Source organism: Ailuropoda melanoleuca, chromosome 1, assembly GCF_002007445.2.
Source record: "Ailuropoda melanoleuca isolate Jingjing chromosome 1, ASM200744v2, whole genome shotgun sequence".
In the NCBI taxonomy this organism is placed as follows: Eukaryota; Metazoa; Chordata; class Mammalia; order Carnivora; family Ursidae; genus Ailuropoda; species Ailuropoda melanoleuca.
The window spans coordinates 12,672,425-12,695,422 of record NC_048218.1 but is presented as its reverse complement, the minus strand read 5'-3'; the positions used below and the strand labels follow the sequence as shown (position 1 = coordinate 12,695,422).

Genomic DNA, 22,998 nt, shown 5'->3' with positions numbered 1-22,998 from the left:
GACAAACCAAGAAACAGACTCTTAACTATCGAGACAAACTGATGGTCACCAGAGGGGAGGTGGGGGGGGATGGGGGAAATAGGCGATGGTGATAAGGGCTGTACTTACCATGACGAGCCCTGACTAATGTACAGAACCGGTGAATCACTACACTGTACACCTGAAACTAATGGAACACTGTATGTTAACAATAGTGGAATTAAAATTTAAAACTTAATTAAAAAAAAAAAAAACAAGCAAGCAAAACAGGCCTGGGGCTGTAAGTTGCCTCCCCCTGGTCTAGTGCTCAGGGTGCTGGGAAGGAGAAGTGAAACAGCAGACTTCAATGCTCCGGTTAGAAGGTGACAGGAACAAGCAGAGAAAGGAGTGACCTGAAACCATACACCAGGACACTGAGCCCCAGAGCATTCTTCCCATCATACCCAGAAGTACTTTTCCAAGACCAAAACCAAGTCTAGACACGCGAGGTAGGAATCGGTCCTCAATAATCTTTGCTCTCAAGATGCAAGGGTTTCTCCCTCACAGAAGCAGCAGCTTCTGCTCTGTCATGGGGCTTGTCTTCCTTTCTTTTTTTTTTAAGATTTTATTTATTTATTAGAGAGAGAGAGAGAGAGAACACAAGCAGGGGGAGCAACAGAGGGAGAGGGAGAAGCGGGGCTCGATCCCAGGATCCTGGGATCATGACCTGAGCCGAAGGCAGACATTTAACGGACTGAGCCATGCAGGAGCCCCCATGAGGCTTGTCTTCTGAACTGGGCATTCATTGGAGGTTCAGCACTGACCTCCAACCCCGGCCATTTTTGTGGCTGGCACTAGGCCAGGGCCAGGGACAGGTTGTGGTCACTGAGTTAAAAGAGGTGACTTTTCCACCAGGGAACGAACCCATCCAGCAACTCACAAACCACTCGAGAATGAAAAACATCTACAGGCAAGCCTTCCCACTGTGGCCTGGAACTCTTCCTACCTGCTGAATGGCCAGGGAAGGTCCAGGGAGCCTGGAGCGGCCAAGGTCCGCCAATGTCACCTCTCAACCCTCCAATACATGTGGCTCTTCCCTCTCTGGACACCTCCTCCTCTCTCACACCTCACACCCCATCCATCCGCAAATCCTATCAGCTCTCCCTTCAAAATGTATCCAGAATTTGGCTGCTTTTCACCAATTCCATCACCAGTATACTAGTCAGAGCCACCTGCTAGTTGGTCTTACTAATTCTGCCATTGATCCCGCGCCCCCGCCCCCGCCAAACACTCTTCTCATGTTAAAAAAAAAAAAAAGGTGAGATCATGTTCATCCATGGTCCCCAAAATCCTTACAGTGGCCTGCAAGGACCTATGTAATCTGGATCCCCATACACACCCGCATTGCCCATCACCTCCCTAATCACCCCTTAGTCCTCTCCTGCTCATTCATGCTGTAACAGGTACAACGGTTTCCTTTCATTCCTCAAACATGCCTGATGTGTCTGAACACACCTGAAACTCAGGACCTCTGCACTTTTCTTGCCTCGGCCGGGAACGCTCTTTCCCAAAAAGGCACCTGGCTTCCTCCCTCGCCTCCTTCCTGTCTTTGCTCAAATGTGTCCTCAGAGAGATCCTCCCTGATCATTCTATGAGAATCATAGCCCAATCCTCCAACCCCACCTCCAGGATGCTCGACTGACCTTCCTCACTTGGTTTCTCCCCAAAGCATGAATCACCAGCAGACATGCTGTGTCTTACTTCAGACTTCACACACAGTAGAAGGTCAGCTCTATGAGGGCAGGGATGTTGGCCTCAGTGTCTCGAACTGAGACAGGCAGCCAGCAGGGGGTAAAAAAGCATTTGTTGAATAAATTAATCCCCTTCTACTTATCTGCTCTGGAGTATCTCAGATGATTCCTTCTTTTTTTCCCTTCCATTCCTCATTTTTAGCATCTTTATTTCATATCCTACTTCCATCCTCATTCAATCATGCTTACAGATTCTTGTTTCTTCCTTTTTCACTCCACATCTTCCCTCCCCTTCTTTCTTTTATTACCCAGAACTGTTTAGTAAGTAGATTTATACATCTAAAAACAGAGGCTTTTTAAAATTACTGTTTCTACCAAATCCTGACTCCAGGGTCAAATACATAAAGAATCCAAGGGTTTGCAACAACATCTTCCTCTAAAAACTCGCTGATCATCTTTGAAGTACAATATGGAATCAATTCATTATTCTGGTAAATAAAAGAATCAAGCCATTATTCTGCCTTTCATATACAAACAATACCTCGAGGTAATTTTTTTAAAAGATTGAAATAAAGTTCTTGATAAAAATGTGCCAGCTAACAAATGCAGAAGAAATGACAGAAGGAGATTATCACCTTTTTGTAAACATCTTAAATGAAAGATGACATAGGCATCCACTGCGGGCCACCAGTGGCTGCTGGGGCCCCAATAAAGGATGACCAGATTCCCGGCACCTGCCAATATTAACACCTCAGAAAGACACAAAATATGTCACCTGATGAAGTTACATTATCATGCATGAAGTACAGTGGCCCCAAAATTGGAACTTGAATCCAATAAAGCCTTTAGTTTATACGACATTATGGAGACAATAAAACACGTTTAATGACAACACAGGGAGGCCAGTCCCAGAGTCTACATTGTGGACAATGCCACAGGACAAAAGAGTCAGCTTCTTGACCAAAAATATTGCCAGAAAAAACAAAACAGGGACAAGAAACCTACATATTAAAAGAGTCTTAAGAGGCACTATCCGGTGAATGCCGTGTGTGGACTTTAAGTCTTTTGAGTACTCTCAGGGATTTTTAACTAACTGAAAATATATTTTATCAGACAATCAGGGAAATCTGAATGTGAATATTCAGTAATATTAAGAAATGAATTACTATTCTTTTGTATGTGATAACAGTGTGTGGAGGCGTAACTAAAAGAACCCTATCTTTTCAGAGTCATAGGGACATATTTAAAAATAAATCTGATTTTCTTTTTAAATCCACAAGTTAAAATTCTTCTTCAAGCAAGGGACTTCGGTTGTTTTGATCCTACAGAAGTCACTGCTTTTCAAAGATGCCCATATATGAGGTGATACAGGAAGAAGAGACAGTGAAAATCAGCAAACATCAGGCACAGATCTTGGGCTGTATGATCAACAAATAAATGAACAAGCAAATCTATTGATATACCCTTGCTGCACCTAAAAACTCCTTCAAAGCATTCAAGAGAGTATAAACTGCTCACCGTGTGGAGGTCAGGCTTCCGAAAACGTTAATATCTGGAACACAGCCATCTGGAAATTTAAAAAAAAAAAAAAAATACTTCTGAGTAACCAACAGCTTTCCCAAAGCCCATGCACTTTACCCCCTGAAAGAAAAACAAGCATGTCATTTATAAAACTGCATCCAAGAAGGCATCATCAAGAACGAACAGCGGGGGCGGAAAACAGAGCACTCAGAATTGGAAAGCAGACGAGCAGAGCCATCCTGGAGTTTCTAACAAAGACGGAGTCCACACATACTCAACCCCCAGGGGCATCGCTCTCACACAGCCTCCTACAGCACCAATATCCCTGAGCCCGCAACACGGTTCCACCCGGGCCCAGAATGCTGGTAAAGAGAGCAAGAGGGTCAGTATCGACACCGCTTTAACATTATGTTCATCAAGATGGTTAAAATTTACGAAGCTCTTTTCTTCCCTAAAGGAGGGAGGAAACAGGTTCCAGGGAAAAGCGGAACTGAGATCATGGAGCAAAAAAGTGAAGGCGAGTTTTGAACTTGAGACTGAGGCTGGGCTTCTTAGCAAGGAGCACCCGCCCACAAGCGGCCGAGCGGGCTCCTCACAGCGGGCCCACCTGGCTCTCAGTACTGGGTGGGTTGGACTGGAAGTTCTGGAGGATCCCAAACGAACAAACAAAAAAAAGTATTCTAATGTTTGTTAAAAAATGGTAAGGAAGACTTTATTTGGGGCTATTGCAACAGAGGAGAGATGAGCTCAACTCGGAATGCAGCAAAGACACCCGGGGATTTATAATGAACATGGAAGAGCAAGAGGGTCCCTTCTCAGAGGACACGTCAAGGGCAGGGGGGTTCTTACGAAACCCACAGAAAACAGGATTCATGCTGAAGGCAGCCCAGCGTGACCAGCTATTGCTCCCAAGGTGATCACAGACCAAGGGTGGGGGAGTCTCTAAACTGACTTAGCAGTAGTCTTGCTAAAACTGGGCTACCACGCCGAAGACAGGACAGGGACCATGCAAGGTGCAGGTGTAATCAAAAAGAGGGCTCAGAGGACCCTGATCTAAGTTTGCTGAAGGAGAAGGTCATTGTCAGGGATGGTAACCCTGCCTTATAAGAGAGACGCTGGCACCCAGAGATGGTATCTGAGGTCCCAGTGTGCGAGTGGGCGCCAGGAGCAGACCCCAGACTTCCCAGGGCCACACTGGGTGGTGCTGGTTACACCTACTGCCTCACCATACTTTACACTGTATAACACTTTTTAATTTCCCAACTCCTTCCACACATATAATTTCTCTGTTTTGCAAAAATCGTGAAGTGCCTATTTCTATACATCGGCTGTCACGTAAGAGAAAAATACCTTTGAACATAACACCATGTGAGTAATACATGCATAATTCCCCGAGATGCTGAGGAAGACGGATTCATCATCATGAGTCGTAATGAAGCCTTTCAAAGTAGCCCTGTAATAACAGGCATACGAATAGAATAGGAAAAAAAGAAAAAGAAAAACCTAAAAGCTGGGATTTAAAAGCATCGAATAAAAACAGGAAGCTTCCTTGGGGCGCCTGGGTGGCACAGCGGTTAAGCGTCTGCCTTCGGCTCAGGGCGTGATCCCGGCGTTGTGGGATCGAGCCCCACATCAGGCTCTTCTGCTGTGAGCCTGCTTCTTCCTCTCCCACTCCCCCAGCTTGTGTTCCCTCTCTCGCTGGCTGTCTCTATCTCTGCCAAATAAATAAATTAATTAATTAAAAAAAAAAAAAACAGGAAGCTTCCAAACATGAGCAGGATTACAAAACCTCCAGAGCACAAGCTGAGCAGTTTCCCACGATGCCCTATCCCCCAGGGAGAGCATTTAAGGATGACAACGCTGCCCCTTCACAGTGTCAAAAGTATCATCTACTGGATAAAAGGTACTGAAGAATCTGAAGGGTCACACGCTAAATATTGCCTGGTTGTGTCCCCGCTTTTTTCCACTGGAATCTGTGCCCTGGGAGGCTGACCCCCGTGGCCTGCACCAACCAGACTCCCGTGCCCTCTAGCCCCACGGCAGGTAACAGTAGAAGCCAGGAGAGGAAGAGGGTAAGAAGGAAGGAGCACGCATCCCCCTGCTTCCTCCCTGCAGGGTCACTGGAGGTCTCTCCACCACAGGTCACAGCTTCGCTCAGGAACCCTCTCCCCTTACCCTTCATTCTAGGGGCTGGACAGTGCCATTGACTAAATATGCCCCCCAAATTCATATGTTGAAACCTGACCCCCAATATGATAGCAATAGGAGGTGGGGCTTTGGGGGGTGATTAGGGCAATGAGGGTGGGGCCCCCATGAATGGGATCCTTGCCCTTATAAAAGGGACCCCAGAGGGGTGCCTGGGTGGCTCAGTGGGTTGAGCGTCTGCCTTCAGCTCAGGTCATGATCCCCGGGTCCTGGAATCGAGCCTCATGTCATCATCAAGCCCCCCGAGTTCAGCTCCCTGCTCAGCTGAGAGCCTGCTTCTCCCTCTCTCTCTGCCCCTCCTCCCAGCTTGTGCCCTCTCTCTCTCTCACATACACACACATAAATAAAATCTTTTTTAAAAAAGGAGAGGGGGGAGCCCCAGAGAGCTCCCTCATCCTTTCCACCCCACGAGGACACAGGAAAAGACGGCCATCTTTAAACCCACAAGTGGCCCATCACCGGACACCAAATCTGCAGTGTCTTCACAGTCTGGGACTTCCCAGGCTCCAGAAGTGTGAGAAATAAATTTCTGTCATTTATCAGTATCCCAGTCTGTGGTATCCTGTTATAGCAGCCTGAACAGATGAAGACAGAGGGGCTTCCCCAGGTAGCCCCAGCACCTCACGCCCCCTCTCTGCTCCCTGACCCTGTGAGACAGACACCTGCATTCAACTCTCTTCTCTCACCTCTCTGAGTGTGCCCTATCTTTTCCTGACAGGCCTCTGACTGACAACAGTGGAAAGAGAAGGGGGGCAGAAAATCAAAATTTTAATGTTCCATACTTGCCTGCAATTGAGTGGCGGGGAGAAAAAAGAAAACCCAATTTTTAAGCTAGACTTCGTGGTATGAACCGGGAGGGTAGGATATGGCTAAGGAGGCTTTGGGTGTGAGGGTGCCAGTGAAAATCCAGAATTCATATCCAGAATTATATATAAAAGCATACATGTATTTTTTCTGAAAAGCAAACTCCAGGAAAGAAAAAGGTCAAAAATTAAGTTGTATTCTCAAAAGTTGACCCCAACATGCGGAGCCAATGCTGTAAGAGAAACACAGCGCAGAAACAGCCCCGGTCTGGCCAGGAGAAGAAATGACCAGGCGGACGATGGGTACCTGTGCGGGCTGCACGAGCAAACACAGGACCTCCTCCCCCCATCAAGGGCCGGGCTGGAGGAGGACCCACGCACCCACCCCACCCCCCGGCCACCACCCACTCCTCAAGGCAGCTGGGATGGTGTGTTCCCGCCCGTCACTCACAGCTCCCTCCCAAGAGCCAAGAGACATTTCAAAAGCTCATCAACTCAGCAGGTGTTCGGATGCACAAGCAAAAGCAAAAACAGTCACAGGCCGAGGAAAATCTCATCTTTTTGTTCTGAAAAGCTGGGGACACTGAGGCACAGGACAGCGGGGGGGGGGGGGCAAAGCAGGAGGGGAAAAGCAGCAGACTGGCAGAGCTGACGTCCCATCCCAGGGGCAGGGGAGAACCCCCCACGTGGAACCAGCCTTTCCCTTCCCAGGCCCCTCCCCTGCTGTGTAAACCAGGATTCCAGAAGGGTGGCTGGCCCTCCCTGGAGCCACTGTTTCCCCTTTGCAACATGGAGACCACCATTCAGTATGTACCTCATAGGGTTGGGGTGGGGGTGGGGGGTCAATGAGAAAATGTGCATCCAACACTCCGAATGCCTTCCCAGGGATGTTTTATAATTCATATCCGAGCTCTTTTTAATTTTCTTCCCCACTGGGATGGTCATGGCTACAAATGAACAGAAGCCTACAAAAGACTGAGAAAAATCAACCTCCAATTCCACACCACAGAGGATGCCCCAAAAAACTGACCAGCCACGTGGGCCAGGGCCCCTGAACGGGACCACACAGCCTCTGACCCACACGGAGCCCAGTGACTGAGCCCCTCCCCCACACCACCACCCTCCCCCGCTGGACCAGGGGTCTTAGCGCAGAGGCAGAGGCGTCTGTGCTGAAGGGCCCCGCTCAGGAGCCCGATGGACTCAGCTGACTCCTGGCCTCTTCGTATACTGACCTGGGTAAGTTAAACTACCCTTCTGACTTAGTTTCCTCACGTAGAAATCAGGTATATTCATAACCGTAGTAGCTCTCTTTCGATTTAAAAAAAAGTCATGCCAAGTTCTTAAAACAGTGCCTGGCATTCAGTAAGAACTCAATTAATGCTGGCTATGGTATTGCCCTGCACATTTAAGCTGGTTTCCAAGGACCGCCTAATAAGGAGGCATCTGTGCTCCAAAGAGCAGCCAAACACTGCCTCCACCGGCCCACGAGCCAAGCACCATATGTCCGCGACTCGAAGCTGTGTTTTGTATGTTAATGTTCCTAAAATTACAATACACGTGCACATTCAACACTGCAGATTGTCTCCTCTGTAAAATGAGGACTACAGCATCTACCTAATCGGACGGATGGAAAACTCGTGATTAATTGAGGCAAAACACCCTGGACAGGGCCTGGCGTCAGAAACTATTCTCGGCAGTATTATCCTCATCGGGACGTTAAGCGATCTGACCTGCTGCGGGCCTTCCCACTCCAACCGACTGAAGATGAAGGAATGAGCCAAGAATCAAGGCAGTGAGCCCATCAATGGCCTCTACTGTCCAAAACCAAGTCCAAAGCAAGTTCCATCAAACCGCCCTACTGTCCTTCGCCTTTCATCTTAGCTGCTTCCTTCCTGCGCTGGAGGCATGCAGGATGCTGAACAGACCGAGGGTATATCCAGTGGGAGGTGGACCCCAATGAGCATGGGTGCTGGGTCAGATGACCTGGCTTCAAATCCCGGTGTTCCCAACGATTAGCCATGTGACCCTGAGGCCATCCCCCAACCACTCTGTGCCTCATCTGTAAGATGAGGGCAGCAGGAGCTAATAGCCGAGTGGGGATCAAATGAATGAGTCCATGTGAAGCTCTCAAAACACTGCTAGACACACAACAAACAGTCACAAACCGTGGCCACCACCCATGCTGTAGGCACCTGTACCCCAGGAGCCCTGCCGGGGAAACCCAAGGTCAGTGATACTGGAGGGAGGGGGGTTCTCTGCCAGCTTCCAGCAGCCAGTGAAATGGGAAGACAACTGGAAACAACACCAGGTGCAGCCGCCCCACATACAAGCTGGTACAGACGTCCTGGGACCCTCATCTAAACCTGGGGCCGGAGCTACCACACAGGGGTGTTGTTAAGAAAGGGGAACACATCACGGAGGCATGAAATCAGTGTTGCTTCTTGTCATCCCTCCTTCCCCAGAGGGCAGAGAAGGCAGCAAAAGCAAACCCCGAATTCTTGCCACTCTCAGGGAAGTGTGTCGCTTGCCCCGATCAAAGCCCCCTCACCCCCACCGTGGACCGAGACCCCACAGCCAGCCGTGGCTCCCAAGGTCTTCATGCCCACAAAGCAAGGCAGGGGCCCACTTCCCAGTGGGGGGAAGGTGAACGGGGCCTGTCCTCCAGCACCAAGAAGTCAGCCATCTCCCACCAGAGGCCCAGAGACAGGAGTCAGGAGACAGGAAAACCCAGGAGAAAAGAGCAAAGGCCTCAGTTCTAGAAGAGCTCTCTGCAAAAACTGGGGGTAAGCAAAAGTTCTGGAAAGCACCTGACACCTACTTCAGGAGCTGGAGCCTGAATCATGAGCGAGAAGGACTAGGGAAGGTCGTTTGTATAGAAACGTCTGAGGGATAAAGAGAGTAGATAAATGTCAAAAACAATGCCTAAAACGGCTGCATACTGCTTGCTTACACAGCTTTTTCCTTCTTCAGACAAATGATAAAACATCCCCGCTTCTGAATATAAATCATCTTCAATTAAGACATTTCTGTTGGAAAGCACTTTTGGCAGGACAAACGGAGTATTTGCCACTGTTCTCCGACTTGGAGCTTTCAAGGTTGGCAGGGCGATTTATTTTTGTTGATTAAACAAAATACAAATGGAAAGGGCCTAAAAATTGATTAGCCAATTAAACTCAATGATTCTCAACAAAGAAATGTGCATTATTAGCTTTGCCAGAGTTATAAAAATGCCTCCTAGCTTTACTGCCGTTTCAGGATTTACACCATCGATATTTGTGCTGACAGAAAGATTAAGTAAGGACTGGATTAGGCAAAATTTGTCTTCTCTTTTGCTGGAACGGAAGGAAGAGAAACGATTAAGGGCTGGGGCCATTTCAGGAAGAACATTTGCACAGCATTCGTAAATCTGGGAAGAGTGGTTCGGGCTGAGTGAGCCGTTGTCAGTCGTTTTGTATGTACTTGTTCTTGGGTAAATTACAGATTCACTAATAGGGGCCAAGTTTGTTGAGATGACAACATTCATAAATATCCAAATTCTTCGTTTTCTCTTTTCACTTTCCAAGGAGATGAGCGTCCAGATAGACAGCCAACTCAATGATGGGTGTCAGATGCTTCTGCAAAATGGATCAACGTACAGAGGGGCACCAACTGCCTCTTTCAGTCCAGAGCAAAGTGTTTCTGGCTTGCAACCATAAGGTCCAGACCACAGTTGCAATAAATTCACATACAATAGCCACACAGCCGGTCCGGCAGAATGCTGAGACTTTCCGGTGGTCAGAGCGTGAATGTTGCAGGCTGCTATGCATTTTTAAACTTGATTGTACATAATTGTTAATCACTGACCCATTCTCCAACCCTCCTGGGCTGGAGCATGTTGCTAGGCAACCAATTTTGCTCTAGATACTCTCTGAAAGCTAGTGAGGCAACAACCAAGTGTCAACTAAGTGAACGCTAACCATGAGAGACAGGTTCAAATAAAAAAAGGATGTCCCATTTCCTTAAAGCACGGCCGTCCCATGCCTTTCCTAATGTAAACACTATTTCTGATGTCTAACAACTCAGCAAAGAAGCTCTCTTAGGTTGAACGGGATAAAACTCCCTTGCAGTAGCTCGGTTTGGCAATTCAGACAGTTCAACCTAATAACTTAAAAGACAGCACGAAACAGAGGGATTATTTTCCTCCACTGGCATAATCAACAATTGTGCTTTTGTATCAATAACATAGCGTTCACCCAGTCCGCACGGTTCTAAAAATTATTCTGATAAGAGACAGCAGGCAGAGACAAACTGCATCATTTTGCAAACACCCAAGTAAGAAGTGCCATTATTTTTCCATTTTAGACTATTTCAAAGTGATCAATTTCTTGTAAATATCCACACCTTCCTGCCTTTTCAAATGCTCTGGGCCACCGGGAGTGGGACTAAATTTATTTTTCCCAATTTGAGAACAGGAATGGCAAAGGACATTCTAAAGACGAGGAAAGAACTGCCAAGTACAGGAAAGAAGTTCATTTAAGGGGAAAGGGGTGGGGAAGGCAGGATCGCTGGTATCACGAACAGGATGCTATTCCCGGGAAGCCCGTGAAATCTAATGACTCTCCCCTTCCACGGCAGCTGAGAGCACCACAGTCAAGGAGTGCTGGAAAAAAAAATAATGACCCTATGTCAGCTCACAGAATGTCTCCAGGAGGTTTTTAGAATCTCTGTTGGAAGCCCTGAATAATGACCAGCTTAGGCAGTGCATTCGAGTAGATGATTAACCTCATTAGGAAAGAATTGGTAAAAATTATTAGGTAAAGGGAGAATTCACAGAAAAGCTTAGGTTTAAATTCTGCCCTTATTGAACAGGTTTGAATACCCGTGCAATTACCACTTTCTAGCAACCAAGATTAATTGTATCTAAAATTGTTAGGCTACAATTTATAAACTAGACACTTGTAAACTTTTTATTGGGCAAACGGCAAATTGTGGTAAGAAGGCATCAGAAAGTTTATCGCCCTTGCCCAGATGAGCCTTTTAAAATACAAGCAGGCTGTTTAGTCTGGATTGGCTTTATGTTACATGTTTCTAATTAAACATAAAAATAAATTAAACAATACAGAAACATATGAAGTTAAAAGGTGCAAGTTTTCTCTCCAACTCATTTCTACCTTCCACCACCATCCAGAGGTAACCAATCTGTTTGCTTATTACTCTTTTACAAAAGTGGCGTGCTATGCGCATTTCAGCAACTTGCTCTTCTCACTCAACGTTACAACATAGAAGCTCATTTTAAACAGAGTCCTCTGGAGCATTCAATTCACCAGCCCGTCTGTCCGTGATTTCAAAATAAAGCTTCTCAGAGAGGAAGAGTGACCCTTCCTCTCTCAGAGTTAACAACAATTGAAAGACCATCAAAAGCAGGGTCAATTATTCATCTCCCGAGAGCTCCAGGACACACTGCGAGAAGCCCAAGAAGGAGGAAATACATTTTCAACTCCAGGTATGGAGTTGAAAAATGGGGTCCCAAGAAGCAACTTAGCTAAGACCACAAATGGGTGGCTTGAGTTGGGAGTCCCAAAGGAGAGACGTCTATAGCACCAAAAAGAAAAAAGAGAGAGAGAGAGAGAGAGGCCAATAAAATCCAGAAACACCAAAGATGGAATAAATAGCAAGAACCAAGTGCTAAATTAAATTCTGAAGCTCACTGCTACAAACTGGGAGAAGAATGTAATTTCAACTGTGACATTCTGAACCCCCTGTGAAGGAAACTGTGGGCCTACTGGGAACCAGCAACTACAGAGACAACAAAACGACTTCGATGAGCCATAGGACTATCACAGAAAAGCAGGGCCTTACAGAAGTGTGGTGTGTACAACACGGATTCCACATCGTTCCAACCTGGAAATTACCAAGCTATATTTGAGGTTGTGCACTCTTAACTCAAGAGCAGCAGCTGCAGACCTAAATTCTGAAGACCACAGTCCTGATCTCAGTTCTGCAAATAGATTTTTAAGTCCTTCCTTTCTCTCAATATCAGTTTTCTTGCCTATAAAATGAGAAGACTCGACTAAAGGAACTCTAAAATCTGTAACATGATTTATTTCTAAGATTCTGTTAGTTAAAAATACATTTGTAGATGGATGGATATGATGGATGGACAGATGGACAGATGGATGGGTGGATGATGAATGATGGAAAAAGGGAAGAATGGATGAATGGGTGATGGGAGGATGAATGGATGAATGATGGATGGATGGATGAGGGATAGGAAGGATGGATAGATAATGGAAGGATGGATGGACAGATCGTGTATGGATGGGTGATGGATAGATGGATGATGGCTGGATGAACGGACAGATGATGGGTGGATGGGAGGCAGTGGCCTACTGATTAGGACCATACAGGCTGCGACCAACTGTTGTAGTTTTAGAAATTTGGTGGGGGGGGGGGAATTCAACACCATGTTGGTAGCTTGGAATCAGTCATGGAGGGAATCCTTATACCGCGGAAATGGGCAAAGCCTACAAATCAGGCCTTTTTAGTCATCCTGCAGAGGCAGCTTACCAAACACCACTGAGGAAAGCGAAGGAGGAAAAGAAGGGTAGAAAGACAAAGAGGCAGTATGCACACAGTCCTCCAAGTGGGCTGGCCTCCCACATCTCCACGTTGATACTGCTTTCTCTGCCTGACATACCATTATTCAGCTTTGCCTGAAGACCAAGGACTTCTTGCCCCAAACACAGCTCAAGTCTCACCTCTTTTAGGAAAGCCATCCGTGGTGTCTGCCCTCGGTCTGGGTGGGACACCACCGTCCCGCAATATGCTCCCACAGCATGCTGCAACCACGTCCCTCTGCCCCCTCAGGTAACGCCTACAACAGAGCGCGCTCCCTTAAGCCAGCCCCACTGGACTGTCAGCCAATGCAGGACAGCAACTCTACATCTTAGCGCCCGGTGCTTAATGCCTAGCACAAAGCCAGGCACATAATCACCATCCAATAAATATATTTTAAATTAAAGCAACAGTTTTAACTTAAGGCAGAACAAAAGAATTTACTGATAAAAGGTTTAGGCTCGAAGAACAGCACTACTCTCTCCTAGACATAAGTGGGTAGCCGGAGATTTTTCGAGGGCTTAAGCTTTTCAAGTCCACTTTCCCTTCGATTGTGGCTTTCCATTAAATCAGTTAACCTACATTTATCACAAAACAGTGCAGTGTGTCACTGACCCACTTTGTTTCATTTCTTTGCCACTCAACGACATCCGCATGTCACTGTGAATTGCATTTTTAAATAAGGAATTAAATATATTTGTCCTGGATTTACCCAAGCGAGCTCTGAGAGCACTGGGATTCACCCTCGGGTTCACTGTCTAATCTGCTAAAGTGGCTTCGAGGAAATGGCTCAAACTTTCTCATCCTGAGCTATCCAATCCATTAACTGAAGACAGGGGCTGGAAATAACCCAGCTAAGAAGCCCCTGCCCTGCCCTGGCCCAGAGCAAAGGCAGGCTCCCCGGCCCTGACCCCAACAATGCCCACCTTACTGGAAACGGAGCCGCACACACCGTCGCCTTTGGGAGAAAGGGAAGCATCTGGATCGGCCCAGGCCACCCCACCAAGTACCACACACACGGGGGGGGGGGCCGCACACAACGGAAGCACGTTGTCTCACAGCTCTGGGGGCTGGAGGCCCAGGAGCAAGGAGTCAGCAGAGTTGGCTTCTGGGAAGACCTGTCTTCCCCGGCTCCTCGGCGGCGGGCTCCTCGCATGTCCTCACGCAGCCCTGCCTCTGTGCACATGCTTGCAGACAGAGGAGCTCTGGTGTCTCTCTCTTTTTTTTTTTAAGATTTTGTTTATTTGAGAGAGAGAGAGATCATGAGCAGGGAGAGCAGCAGAGGCAGAGGGAAAAGCAGGCTCCCCACTGAGCAGGGAGCACATGGCGGGGCTCAATCCCGGGACCCTGGGATCATGACCCGAGCCAAAGCCAGATGCTTAACCGACTGAGCCACCCAGGTGCCCCCTTCCTCTTCTTCTAAGGACACTATCCCAATTGAATTAGGCCCCCACACTTTTGACCTCATTTTACCATAATTACCTCCTTAATGGTCCTATCTCCAAATAGCGTTACATGGGGAGTTAGGGCTTCAACATACGATTGGGGGGGAAGGGGAGGTGGGAAGGAATAGGGAGACACAGCTCAGTCCATAAGAAAAGAAAACGAACTACTGAGCACCTACTGGGTACTAATACCTCACAAGGGATAGAATCTCTCTCCCCTCTCCTGGAAGGAAAGAGCTAGACCTCTGTTCTGTTGGGCTGTGTTCCCCGCAAATTCAAATGTCAAAGTCCTAGCCCCTACCACCTCATCTGATTTGGATGTGATTTGGAAATAGGGTCATTGTAGATGTTATCAGTTAAGATAAGGCCAATGGCGAATAGAGTCCTTATTTATAAAAGGGGAAGTTTAAAAGTAGATGGGCACACTGGGAGAACACCCACATAGAGAAAAAGGCAGCGATCAGGATGAAAATTCCACAAGCCAGGGAACACCACTGAGTACCGAAGACTTCCAGCAAACTGCCAAAAGCCAGGGATAGGGCACGGAACGGACAGTCCCTCACAGCCTTCACAAGAAACCTTGATCTTGGACTTCCAGCCTCCAGAACTGAGAGACAATAAATTTCCGGTGTGTAAGCCACACACACACACACACACACACACCACCACCACCACCACCACCACCACCACCATGTGTGGTACTTTGTTATGGCGGCCCCAGGAAACTGAGACAAGCACTCTTTCCACATTCCCTCAGTCATTCCTTCCAAGGAAGAAGCGGACTTTCCTGGTTGGTGGACTGCCTTCTGAACTCTTTCTTCCGGAGCCGATCATCGTCAGGACTCACCTTTCCTTCTCCGCCCTGTTCCCAGCGCTGGTCGGCCCTTCAAGTCGGGAAGAGGGTGAACGAGCCCATTGGCTCCTCACCTCTCAGCCTGCTCTCCAACCAGCTTTATCTGTAGTAATGCTGATGTTCTCACCGCCCAGCTGTCCAGATTCTCTGTCCTACTTGTCTCTTGGCTCTAAACTCTGGGAAGAGAACGGGTGATTACTTATCACCCCTCAAAACTCAACAGTGCCTTCCGTATCACTCTGTCACTGTGATCTCATGCCACTGCCACCTCACTCCGGGTACCAAGGAGGGAGGCAGCCAAGGCTCGTGAGGGTTTTGCCCCGTGGCTATTTTCCCAGGACTCCTGGGGCAGGGTAGCCAGGAGTCCAAGCCGGGTCCTCTCACAGCAAATCCTACACTCTTCCAGTAAAAATCTCTGTTCTGACTTATAGCAGGTCAAATATACAAGAAGAAGAAGAGGGGAAAAGGGGGGCGGGGGGGCATGTCTTTGGTAAAGATCTGCAGTGGGAAGGAAGGGAAAATCCAGTGAGTTACCAATGAAAACTACTAAAGGTGAGTAGGTCTGGGCTTTGCAAGCTCAACAGGACTCAGCCACCTGTTCAACTACCAGGAGGCACAGCTTCTCTGTGCTGGGGAAACTCCGACTACAAAAGGCTCATTGGTGAGGCTGGTTCAAGTACAGTCCTACAGAAGGACCAGCCCAGAACTCAAGGAGACAGACACTGTCTGTCGGCCTGTAGACACCAAGGAACTGCCAGTACTTTAAAAAAAAAAAACAAAAAATGGTGGGAACTCTCCACTTCCCCCAAGAGATCCATATTTCTTCCTTCTCTCTTCTTTCTTCTACCTGCCCATGGTCTAGACGTGCTGGTGGCAGTCCGCATCGTTGAACTTCAGGGTTAAAGAGGAGGGGGTACTCTGAAATGAATGGCTTCTTAAGAAACCATCCTATGTCCAAACTATAGAACAAACGAACACCATGACTGCTGACTCAACAAGATCTAGACACACTGAAAACTTCTGGATCTACACGAACTTCTACCTGTAAGTTTAAATGCAACCAACAGCACAGGCCCAGGCAGGGAAGACGGGTTCCAATGGAATCCACACTGTCTGGGTGACAGGAAGCTAAAGGAGACAACAGGGTCACACGGCTACAAAAGAAAAAAGAGAAAAATGCAGGCTATGAAAGCTAAGAATGTGGGATGCCCGGGTGGCTCAGTCGGTTAAGCATCTGCCTTCAGCTCAGGTCATGATCCCAGGGTCTTGGGATCGAGTTCCGCATCAGGCTCCTTGCTCAAGGGGGAGTCTGCTTCCTCTGCCTGCTGCTCCCCCTGCTTGTGAACTCGCTCTCTCTCTGACAAACAAATAAAATAAAATCTTTTTAAAAAAGAAAAAAGCTAAGGATCATCTAGAGAGGGGCGCCTGGCTAGCTCAGTGGCAGAGCATGCAAATCTTGACCTCGGGGTTGCAAGTCTGAGACCCATGTTGGGTGAAGCAATTACTTAAAAATAAAATCTTTTTAAAAATGCATCTAGAGAATGGAAGGTTAATGGTCAAAACACAGCTGGAGTAACGGGATTAGTTACAGGAAATGAAAGCCATTTCAAGGGGGTCTTTGACAATCTGGAGAGCAACCCCAAAACGAAAGCAGCAAGAATCCTGTGTGGTCTAAAAACAAAGCCCAAGGACTGAGACCTTGAGGAAATAGCAAAATTTAACCTGAAAGAAAGGTATAGGGAAGACACAGCAACAATCTTGATGGCTACCAGACCGTCGGTGAGCTCACTAGATTCTTGACGGCTACCAGCCCATCGGTGAGCTCACTAGAAGAAGGATTTCAGCTCAGGGCCAGCGAAAATTAGAGATGCCCCCAAAGATGGGAAAGGGGCTGCTTTGTGAGAGAATCTGGTTGTCCAGTGGTATTCAGGGGTACAGATAGAGGCCGACAGGTCAGAGATGTTTTAAAACGGATTCCTGGGGGGAAAAAAGAGGGAGGGGAGGAATTCCTGCATTTAAGAAGAAAGTGAGTTTGGATGACCACCATATCCCTCCTCAGCTCAATAATAAAACCCAACCCAGAGCCCAAGGGGGGACCTGTTGCTAATCACGTATCTTGACTGTGAAATTCTGCTCTGCGCACACCCCTCAAGAGCCAGCCTTTCCGTCACCTGGGACTGGCATAAGGAAACCAAGAAAGTGTTATTATGGGCTTATTCTTTATTCCCTAGGCTGAGTGACTATGCTTTGTTTGTGTGTGTGATGGCTTTTGCCAGGAGGCGGGTGGGGAGAGTGCAGGGTGGGAGCCGCGGGCAGGACAGAAGGCTGACGGGAAGCACAGGCTGGCATTTAGGGACACGCCCACTTGCCAGCCCCTGTGCATCTGGCGTAGTGAATTTTAGGCCTGCCAGTCCTTAACTAGACCAGAAGCATCCACAGTCAAGGCCACCCTGGTGCCGAAAACACCGTGGGAGACCGTGGCCGTGACCCAGAGCAAGGTAAGAACTGCACTCACAATCAACTTATAATACAAATGGGTACCGTTCGCCCATCGTACTGTGCTAGGCACTGTGCATATATGATCTAGAAACATCATCGTCAGCCTGGGAAAGAAGGTGTTACACCAATTTTACAATAAGGGTACAGAAGCTCAGAGACTACACGACCCACCCGAGGCCACACAGCCGAGGAACGAGAAGATGAGCCCAGGGCTGCCTCCAAAAGCCACGGGCCTCGCATTACACTATTGCCCGCTGCCTTTCAGGGCTCCTGCATTTATAAAGAAGAGGCATTTTGCACACATAAGTGAACACAACTAGGCCAACACCAGGTCCCGAAGCAAATGGTACGACAGACCCCACCACCCAGGGGTAAACACCATCCCTCCCCTTCGTTTTATGGCATCGGAGCTCTCGAAAAGACTCGCACTCAGCTCCACCACACACGCCAACCCAAGAGTCAGTGTGTAAATGGCAGAGTGGGTCTGGTGCCAAGAAGCTGCAGCCAGTTTATTTTCGTCTCGATGTTAAGACAAGCCAGCACCAGGTTGAGGCTGAGAAATGCTCCTTCTAATTAAAACTTTTTTATTTTCAAACACATGTCACAGTTTGATGATGGTGAGACTCACTCCTTGCTTTGTGGGGGTCTCAGCGGAGAAGCAGCTGCTCTGTGCCAGCCTCCCCCATTCACGCCGGGATCCCAAAGGGCACTGATGCACTGCTCTACCCATGGCGGCGGCGGCACTGGTCCCGCGAGCACTTGAGAATGGCAAAGCCAGCAGCGAGGGGAGAGTATGGCAGAGCCGGCTGATACCGTGAGAGTCGGACACATCCGCACAGAGGACCACACACCACATTCCTCGTCCCAGCAGGTGGGAAAGCAGAGTCCAGCACGAGACCTGCAGACCCTTGGAAAGCCTTGGAAAAAGGGAATGAACCAAGGCATTCCTGATGGCTGAGCACTGCTGAACAAGGAGTCAGAAAACCCACCAAGCATGCTGTCCCCTCCGGTCCGTTGATCTTCTTCTCCCCTCCGTGGCCTCCAGCAGAAGGCTGCGAGCATGGGGGCTGCGTCTGCTTTGTTCCCTACTCCATCGGAGGGCACAAACCCAACAGGTACGAGCTCGACACATCAAGACTTCCATACCCGCTCGTCAAGTTCACGGGGGCTGGCAACCGTGAGTGGCCTCCAACCCCAGCTGCCTCCGGAGCAAGGACCTTACTTGATCATTGGCTCTTCTCCACCAGTGTGAAAATCAGGGAGAGGAACAGAAAGGATCTGTGGACGTCTGCAGGAGCGGAACACTGTGGGTCTCAAATCCTTCATCCACCACTTTCTACCTGGGTAGACCTGCTTGAGGCCCAGCTATTCAGCCAACCCCTGAAGGCCACAATGCTATGTGTCCTGAAATTTCAGATTCCCAGGAAGGGGAGTCTATATACCATCAAGGATCGTGACCCCAGCCATGTAATCTTCATGTTCCAAGCCCCCCACCCCTGCAAGTGATGGCCAGGTGATGAACTCGCCAGAGATACTCCCTTCTTTTGCCATTCGTGGCCCAGGAATGGAGCCTACAGGTAAAACTGCTTCTATAAGACAAAGAAAAGACTGTAAGTGGTGAGGTAGGCCCAAAGGCCACCCTGGGGATAATAACCCCACAGAGGAACAGAGAGCCAAGAGCAAGTCTGGGCTCCAAGCTGCCTTCCCACTCCTTACTCTGCAGCCGGCCGCATTCCAACTGGTCCCAGGAGAGCAGCCCCGGGTGGTTCTCGGGTGCAGGCCAGCCTCATCTCTTACAGTAGAGGCCGCACCATGAATCAGATATCAGGAGGCTGTTGGATGAACATCTTATGATTCATGGAGATTTTCTAGGAGCCTATAAAATCCTGATGGTAATCCCGGGGCAAAGCAGCTTAATGTTTGAGAAATGTTTAATACCACCGTTGCCTGAGCGTGTGGCGATATGGGAGACAGGGAGAAGCCAAAGGCTAACTCTAGAATTACGAGCCAAAATGGACAGCCCGAACCTCAAACCTCGAGTGGCCATCTTCCCTCTGGGGGACTCTACTAGCCGTGACGGCATCAGGACCCTCCATACCGCTCCCACACCCCCAAGGACAGCCTGCATTCTGCAGACAGCACACTCCTGAAGGGACGGGTCTTGCATGTCTTGTGTCCCAAGGATGCAGTGCAGAGCCGACAATTTGGACACCAGTTACTGAGTGCTAACCATGGGTCAGAAAATGGTCGAGGCACACTCAGTCCTCAGAACACTTCTGAGGCAGGGGCTACCATATCCTCATTTTGCAGCTGAGGACGCTGAGCCACAGAGAGGACACGTGCCCCATGTGAGGTCGCACAGCTGGTGAGGGTAGGTCACAGCCCTCTCCAGAGCCTGTCCTCTGAGCTCGGCCCGGCCACCTAACCATACAGAGGTTCGAGAAGCTCTAACTGGATGATTCCCAGGACGGCGTCAGTCAACATCCTCTAGGCATCTGTGGGTTCAGGAATAAACTCTCCATCCATGAGCAGAAATCGACGGCACATCCCATCCCTCTACAACCTGAGTCATGATTCAAAAACGCTTCTCGTCCACCGTAAAACCTAAAACCCGAAGTGTGTGCACAGAGGCGTCATTCTGTACTGTTGAGCTGCGTGCCTTCGAGGGGCCGGGGGACCATCCAGACTGGACCCCCAACCATTTTCCACTTTGGATCATCCTGGGAAAGAATGAAAACGCTTGCCCTCTGACAGCTGGCAGGTGGCCTCAGAACACTCCCCGCTGCCCCCAGGAGGTCTGCTGCGCCACCATGGTCCTGCCGCTAAGTCCTCTGGGGGGAAGCACAGGCGGGAGAAAGGGCCATCCAGCTGGGCCGAGCCATCTTTCCAGGTCAGGACAGCTCGCCCGCAGAAGCAAGATTTATGAAGCACATGGTTTACATGTGACAAACGTCCCATGTCCTGAGGTGCCGCCCTGGGCCCAGCTGTGCATGGGAACCAAGCAGGGTTCCATGTGACTGCTCCTTGTCCCTGAGCTCAGCAGCCCGGCCAGGTGGAGGGAGGGCTCCTGCTGCCGCGCTGGCCTCTGAGAAGGGAATGGGCTCAGCTGCCCTTCCTTATGGGGCATCCAAGGACCACGAGAACCCAGGTGTCTTCAATTTGGGGGAGTTTGCGGTAGAAGCATTTTGTGGGAAGCTGCCTTGCCCTCAGCTTGGGACAAAAGGGGAGTGATGTCACCGCTCAGGATGTCCTACGGCGTGATCCACTCCCCTGATAACTCACTGGGACCACAGGTGTCTCCCCCTGGAGTCAAGCAAGGACAGGCAGTGGCCCTGGCTGAGATGGGGTTACATTACCACGGGGAGATCTTCCCTTGGATTCCTCCTACCTAGGACAGCGGGATCCTGCAGCTTCTATCTTGAGACAAAATACCTGATATTGAGAGTCTGGGAATGTGGGCAGTCAGAGCCCAGGCTTGACCTTCAAGTGGGCTCATCCTGGCTGCCTATTAGTTTTGTTCAGGGGGGCCATGGGTAGCCCCGGGTGATAAATCCTGACTAGTCTAGCCCAGTGGGTCTCAAGCAAAGGCAATGTCAACAACGTCTGGAGTTGGGGGAGGGGTTACCTGCATCTAAGGGGTAGAGCCCTACAATGCATAGGACAGCCCCTCATGCGACAAAGCCTGAAGCCCAAAAGGTCAGTAGTGCTAAGGCTGAGAAGCCCTGTCCTAAGCTACCTGGGACATCCTGCCTTCCTCTTCCTGAAAACTAGGGTTTTCAGCCCTACTTTACAGCTGGGCAAGGGGTTACGGGGGAGATGTCAGTGGGATAGAGTTTGGTCACAGAGATATAAGGGAACACCTGCCAAGAGACATCAATCCTGGACACTGGAATTAGCAACCCACTGGGATTTTTTACAACCAGTCCTCAAACAGCCATTACCCCCTTTCACAGATTAGGAAAACTGAGGCACAGAAATATACACACTGCTTAGAAGAGGAGCTGGGGTTTGAATTGATCAGTCTCATCCCACACTGTATATTAACTGGGAGAAAAAAAATACAGTGTTATACTTATATCATGTGTGGTCCTCAACATGTGCCGACAGAAGAAAGAAAGAGGGAAAGGAAGAGAGAAAGGGAGGGGCGCCTGGGTGACGCAGTCGTTAAGCATCTGCCTTCGGCTCAGGGCGTGATCCCGGGGTCCTGGGATCGAGCCCCACATCAGGCTCCTCCTAGGAGACTGCCTCTTCCTCTCCCACTCCCCCTGCATGTGTTCCCTCTCTCGCAGGCTGTCTCACTCTGTCAAATAAATAAATAAAATCTTTAAAAAAAAAAAAAAGGAAGAGAGAAAGGGAGGGAGGGCAGAGATATGCACGATAAGGACGGTAAAAAGATGGACAGAAATGTGAACAGCCACAATCTGCAAGGGGTGGGATTTGGGCTTCTTCTGTTTTCTTCTCTGTGCCTTTCCATATTTCACCATTCTCTCCAACAAAAATGACTTTTATAGGCAGAAAAGAAATAGTAAGCAAAACAGAAATACCTGCCAAGCGTACATTTCAAGACTATCCTCGGCACCAGGCATCTGTAACTGTGCTAGGGGGCGCCTAGGTGGCTCAGTCGGTTAAGCGTCTGCCATCGGCTCAGGTCATGATCCTGGGGTCCTGGGATTGAGCCCCACATGGGGCTCCCTGCTCAGTGGGGAGTCTGCTTCACCTCCTGCCCCTCACCCCACTCATGTTTTCTCTCTCTCTCTCAAATAAAAAAAAATCTTAAAAAAAAAAAACAAAAAACTGTGCTAGAAAANTGCAGAACACCCCCCCCCCCCCCGGCAGACATGAGGGGTCACCCTTGGTCACTCGGGCCCATCACCGCCTTGATGACAGCCCGTGTGGGGAAGCCAACCCCAAGAGGCCATGCACACAGCACACCTGCAAGGGATCTGCTCCTAGGAAAGATGCTGCCCCGAATCTGAGACCGCTTGTCAGCTCCTCATCTATCTCCCTGCAGAGAGCACTGGGACAGGGAGAGCCGCAGAGGGGCAAGGTCAAGGCCCCCTGCCACGCCTGACTGTTTCCATGCTCGAAATGCTCAAAGACGACTTCCAGAAAAATAAGGTTTCCAGCTCATTAAAATGTCCTTTCAACAGTTTTATTAACCGGTAGGAGTGACAGGAAAAAGAAGAATGTTTTATCCCAGGCCTAATGTGAAAGTTTGTTTTAGGGAAAAAAAAGGAAAAGAACTCTAGGATAAGCTGAAACATCTGCTTTTCCTACTTTTTCCCATAGAACTTGTATTTGCACTATTTTAACGTCAGTTTCCACCATAAAAACCTACACTTTGCAGAGATGCCCATTATCTATTGCAC

At 48.9% G+C, this 22,998-nt stretch overlaps 1 protein-coding gene across 2 annotated transcripts in view; it reads right to left on the bottom strand.

Annotated features, from left to right (window-relative positions):
• TIAM1 (TIAM Rac1 associated GEF 1) overlaps positions 1–22,998 on the bottom strand; it is a 371,077-nt gene that overhangs the window by 292,660 nt on the left and 55,419 nt on the right. For both annotated transcript variants that reach the window (XM_034656384.1, XM_034656389.1), the window contains exon 2: positions 3,228–3,276. The gene's annotated coding sequence lies outside the window, so the exon portion shown is untranslated. The remainder of the gene's footprint in view (positions 1–3,227; positions 3,277–22,998) is intronic.